Source organism: Crocodylus siamensis, chromosome 12, assembly GCF_052110815.1.
Source record: "Crocodylus siamensis isolate JL-2025a chromosome 12, ASM5211081v1, whole genome shotgun sequence".
NCBI classification, from domain to species: Eukaryota; Metazoa; Chordata; order Crocodylia; family Crocodylidae; genus Crocodylus; species Crocodylus siamensis.
In genome coordinates, this window is record NC_143406.1 from 35,832,100 (window position 1) to 35,838,346 (window position 6,247).

At 50.2% G+C, this 6,247-nt stretch overlaps 1 pseudogene; it reads right to left on the minus strand.

The window, feature by feature from the left end:
• Window positions 1-5,862: 5,862 nt before the first annotated feature.
• On the minus strand, window positions 5,863-6,035 carry LOC149854896 (U1 spliceosomal RNA; annotated as a pseudogene).
• Window positions 6,036-6,247: the final 212 nt, after the last annotated feature.

Sequence of the window (6,247 nt, forward strand, 5' to 3'; positions counted from 1 at the left end):
CACAGGGCTGAGACAGGGTAAGTTACATTGTTCCAAATGGGGAACTTGAAAATTCCTTGCTATAACCACTGCATCCAATTTAGAGCATCTGCCAAGACACTGAAACCTAGACGGAGTTCAAATAAATGCTATAAAATCAAATCCTGGGAAGCCAGGAGCAGCTAACCTGGAAAACTAGACAAGCTTCACTGAGGACCTCAAAGGTGTGAAGCACTTGGTAACAATCTTCCGGCATTAGAAAAGCAGGTGAAAAACAAATATGCTTTACAACCAGCCAGAGGAAGTCAGAGTTTGTAGTAAAATTCACTGGTCCTATAAAACCCCAGAACTGTGCTACACTCTCTTGAACACCACTCTCTGGCACTGCGAACCATTTGTACATATGAAGGCAAGGCAGGGTGGCACCTACATTTTCACATATGTAAAACATTGAAGATGAGGTGCTTATGGTGAAACAATGGGCTGTGTCTTGCAGCGGTAAGATGAAGTTAACACATTTATTGCAACTCACAGGAAAGTAATACAGTGGGAGACAGTATACTTACTGTATTTTGGTTGTGGACAGGGCTGGACACAGGCATGGGTGAACAGGGTGGCTGCCTGGGGCCCAGATAGAAAGGGGGTCCAAAAATGGTAAATTTTATTATCGTTATCTCTGGCAAAGAGGGGCCCGACACTGAAAGTTCACCCAGGGCCACCAGCAGTCTAGGTACAGTGCTGGTTGTGGAGAGGGATAGGTTTTGGGGTATGGGGTCCAGGGTAGATACATTATAGCCCTGCAGTGACAGAGACTCAGTAGATGTCTTTAAAAGTTTTCCTGTCCCTAGATTCTGTTTTCATCAACAAAGGCCCCAACTCTACGTCCAATTAAATGACAGCCTTTTTAAAAAAAAAATTGTTTCAAGGGTCATAAGGCTGTATGAAACAGCACCGTTTCGTTTCAACTCCTGTTTTGCAGTTTCAACAGGACAGTATTTCGTTTCGACTTTCATTTCTTTTCAAAACCACTGTTCCGTTTTGTTTCATTGAAACTGTTGCTGTTTTGATGCTGTTTGATGTTTCATCCATAGGTTATAATGGGGAAGCAAGAAACTGCCTATAACGGTCATTTCTTGCCTGATTCAGATGAAACTCGCAGGAATAGTAGCCCCTTCTGAGGCCACAAAGCCAGCCATGTTTCAAGGAGATAGTTGCATGGGTTTCTGGGAAAATGCACCTTAGGGTGCTAATAAGCAAAACACATGACATGTGAGACTGTGTGTATATGTTAAGGCGCACCCTCACTGGAGCTGGAGCCTCTACACAACATGGTAGTGTGTCCCAATGAGCTCTCCTCCTCCCCTACAGCCTCAGTCCAGTCCACAACTTTAAATTACAACAGGTAATAACTTAGTAAGCAGCACAGCAGCACCTAAGGCAGCCAAACTGTGACTGAGCCTTTCTTTCCTCTCCCGCAGGAGCTTCTTCTCCAGCAGCTGCCAGATAACTCTCCTTGCCAGCCCCAGCCCTGGGGCGTAGATGTGCCCAGGACCCCATGTCCTTCTGGTCAGGTGCTAGGGGTGTTGGTCCATGGACGTGGCACTGGCAGACAAGGTCCTTTGGGTCAATCTAAGTTGGTATCTTTTAGCAGACCAACTGAATAGGTACAGAAATATATCTTAGCAAGCTTTCACACTACAACCTGCCGGACATCTGACTCCCTAGGTACCTTTCCACTTCTACCTGCACTGCTACATCTCCCTTCCCCACCCCAGCCTGTCCCTCGCACCTTATTGCCTCCATTTCCATTTTCACTGACTGAATTCATTGCCTGCATTGCATGCCAGCCTCTGGCTTCTTTACTATGCTTTCCATCCAGGACCAGCACACTCACCAACTGCAGGTGCTTCCTCAGCCTGACAAAGGGTTTTTCATCGCAAAAGCTGGCATCCCAGGCAGCTAAGCTGAGCTCACTGGGAGCCTCACAACTTTATTGCAATAAGCAAGCATCAGACCTGTCAACAATGTGACAGGTCTGGGTTTTCCCCAGCCAGGACTGTATGCATGTGTGTGGTGGCTGGAGGTTCTGGTGCCTCCAATCCACCTTTTACCAGGGGGCTCCTCGGTCCTGGCATTTCCTAGGGCTTCCACACCACCAGCAGGCCCACCAGGCCTCCCCATCCCTGGCAGAGTGCAGTTTTTGTGGTCATGCCCAGGACCTGGGGCCTCCTCCTTCCTCATAGCCCCAGCTACCTCCAACTTCATCCTGGCACGGAAGCTCATCGGGGACATTTCTTCCCCTGATGGCTGGTGATGCAGTGAGTGACCCCTCCAGCTCTGAAAGCAGGGCATTAAATGGCTTTTAAAAAATGAAAAAAGGAAATAGGTGCGGACAGAGTGAGAAGGGTGGCATTCACTTCATCTACACCTGAAGCTTGGAAAACCCCAGCAGCGGGAGGTTCACCTTCAGGAACACCAACTTCTCCACCAAACCAGTATCCAAGCAGGTGCAGTGAGGTGTCACTACATCCCTAGCAATGCTGAACACCCTCTCACTTGGAACACTAGTTAGTGGACAGGACAGGTGCTCCCAGGAAACTGTGGCCAGATCTGGCCACATCTGGATGCGGCTTGCCCAGAGGCCAAGGGGTCACATAGCATTGGCTCCATGTCCTCAGCGAGATAGGCAGCCACCAAGGCCTGAGTGCTACCTGCCTGATGGTGGGGTCTGGTGCCTCTGGACCCCACCATGGAATCCATTCCCTTGGCCCACACTGGCAGCGCCTGTGATGCAGGAGGAGACTGGCTGGTGGATGGCATGCTAGCATGGGACAGTGGATCCCCTTCTTCCACATCCCCCCACCTCTGCCATTCTGCCTCCCTGACTCTCTTCACCAGCACCTCCATTCACTGATCCAGGGTTTGGCAGGTACATATGCTGCCCTTTACCCTCAGGTCACCATGGCAGCCAGCACATGGACTGTACTGGACCACAAGGGATCAAGCCATTTCCTGATGCTCTCCTTCAGCCACCTTACTAGTGCCTGCACATCTGTTGACAGCAGCCTGCCCCCGCCAGGAACACTGATCCCCTGGAAGCTCTCCATTTGGCTCTGAAATTCCCTCATTACAGGGATCACCTAGCTAAGGAGGGCATCGGCAGCACTGAGGGTCTTGGTGGCCTTGAGGAAGGGCTTGAGGACCACCAAGATCTGGGAGCTGGTATCCCACTCAGTTCTGTTAAGGGGGCCGCTGAGCCCAATCTCCCCGAGCAAGGATATTTCATGGATGGCCTTCTGTTGCTCCGCCAGCCTCTCGGGCATCTGGTACGTGGAATTCCACTGAATCTCCACATCTTGTATGATTTTGTGCTGCAGGATGTTCAGCTCTGCTTGTTTGTCCCACAGCATCTTGCCCACCTTGATGCTTCAGTGGAAGTAGGCTGCCACCTTCCTGCATTTGGAAATGAGCTTGCTGGTGGTGCTGGTGCCATCACCAGCAGCCCTGTCCCCCTGCAAAGCATCCCTGACTATGAGGTGGAACTTGTGTGCTACATAGTGGATACCAACAAAGTTGGCATCATGAACTGCCTTGACCATATTGACCCTATTGTCGGTGACCATGAACCCACAGGTGAGCTCGCCCTGCCCAACGAGCCAACCCTGCACCAAGCGGTTTATGGCCCCCATGATCTCTGTTGCCACATGGGACTCATCTATCATCTTGGCTTGAAGGAGAGCCCACTGACAGCCTGACTAATCACACCAGTGCCCTGTGAGGGAGAGTTAGGCATGATCTCCACTCCGGCTTCTCCAGATGTCCAAGGTGAAGTGTAAGGCCACCTGCAGACCTGCCTTGTGCAGCCCCTCCTTCAAGTACTCCCTGCATGCCTCACAGGGAGGGCACCACCATCCTGCTGAAGGTGGTGCATGTGGGCAATTGGTAGGATGGGGCCACGAGTGCCATGAGCTGCCTGAACCCTGGCTGTTCAACTAAGAAGGCCATCAACAGCAAGCATCTCCCCAATGCTCTGGGTGATTTTGCTCGCCCTTGCAACTCACCCTGCTTTCTGTCCACCCTTTCCCCACTGCTCCAGGGTGGCCTGCCTCCACTTTGGGGAGGCGGGAGCTTTGGAGTGAGAGGGGAACTTTCCTTTGGGCATGCTCCCACTAGTGCCAGGCTGGGGAGGAGCAAGGGCAAGTGGGTGGTGCCTGCGGAAATACATCAGCATCCCTGTGGTGCTCGTGTGTTTTGTTCCCTTGCCCCAGCTGGTTTTGGCTCCATAGTGCAGGCAAATAGTGTATATGGGATGATCCCAGGCCACACTACCTGCTTGCTTCTGGGGTGTGGGTGCATGTGCGGATGCTGCAATTTCCCCCTCCTCAGCAGGCAGAAGCACAGCAGCAGGAGGAGCAGACTCAGCTGAGCTGCTTGCCTCTGCAACCTCTACCTCAACCTCCCCCGAAGTGCCTTCTGGGAAAGGAGACCTGGCTCTAGGGGAAACTTGAGAGGTGTGGAGCACAAACTCAGCTGATTCCCTCTCCTTCCCCAGAATTTCCCTTGCTATGGCACTCAGATCCAGCTCCAGCTCCACCTCCAGCTCCAGCTCCAGCTCTTCCCCTAGCACTGGAAGGCTCAGCATGGGAAGTGAAATGGGAGTGGAGGAGGCTGTCATGCTGGTGCTGCTACTTGTTGTTTTGTGGGGAGGGGGCAGGGTGGGTTATGGCTGGTGCCCTTGAAGGGGATGCAGACTCAGGAACAGGCAGTAGCACTGGCACTGCTCCCCTCTCCTTGCTCCCTGTAGAACTGGAAGCCTCATCCCTGCTCGTTGTAGGAAAGAGGCTGCATCTCACGGGGGGGAAACTTACACCTCTACTACATGCCCATCCCTGAAGGCTTGCCAGCTGCCTTTCCACCACACTTCATGGTATGTTTCCTAGTGTTTTGTCTTTATAAAAATATATAAATGCATCTGCCTCCCTATATAAATTCTATGGTATAATATGCCACAAGATATAAATGTATAAAAATAAAAATATATAAATGTATCTGCCTTCCTATAAAAATTACATATTAAAATACCCAATATAATTATGAAATTGAAAAGAATAAATCAATGAATATAGTAATAAAATAAAAGGATCTAGAAAGAAACCAGACAGTATTGCAGAATCCAACTTGCTAGGCTAGCAAGTAGGAAATGAAATCAATAGTAGTGGTTGCCTTTGTTGTGCAACGCTCCTGAGCTGCTGGAAGATAGCTCAGTAACTGTCAGATCCCAAGGCAGAAAACAGGCCAGTTCAAACAATGCTGCCTTTTATGCTGTTTTTCCATCCCACCCCCAGAGCACTGGTATTGGAAGGGACCTCAGAGAAGGATCACACAGTCACAGACCAGCTACACAGTCAATATGAGAGCAGTCCTTTCCACACTGTTCCCCCTCCCTCTCCTTACTTCCTGTTTCCTTCCAGGCAATCCCAGCTTGAGCTTCAAAACCTTTCAACTGCCCTCATTTCATTTCAAAGCTGTTTCAAAGCCCTTCATTTCATTTTGATTTCACTGTTTCAAGCTCGAAACAAAGTCAAAACAGCATTGAAATGAAACAGCGAAATTACACACTGCCCTAAAAATTAGTTCTAAATCCTATTGGGTAAAGTCCAACAGTCAAGTTCCAAATTTTGACTGAGCAGAGCTCAATCATTCAAGTCTGTGCATCTCTACCACCGGGAAAGTATCCACTCTCCCAGACTCATGGGTCTGGGGCTTCAGACACTCTACAAATCCATGGCAGGCATCCAGTGTTCAAGCCCCAGCCTGGGGGCCTTGGGGCTCTGATGCCACCTAGTCTTACTTGTTCCTAGCTGAAAGGCTAAGGAGCAAGCCATGGGGAAAGTAAGAATGCAGTCCCCAATTACCACAAGATTGTGCAGTCGAGTTACCTGCATTGGGGAAACTCGCTGGGGTCAGCCTGCCCAGAGTGCAAGGGACAGACCTCACCCTATAACTATACCTGATGGGCTGAGAGGATCATGGGATCTTCCCTGCCGTGTAAGTTTAATTAAATTAAATGACAGACTTCTGAGCCAGGTACCCACCAGGAACCATCAAACCTACAATTATAGCTAGGGATCGATCTAAATCACACTAAGGCAAAAGAAAAATTGCAGTCCACTTGCAGCCTGCGGCACCATTTTTGTGGTCTTTTCACGGCGCCCCTTCCTCCCCCCATCACCAATTGACCAAAGGGCCCTAGCAGCCCTGCTGCTTC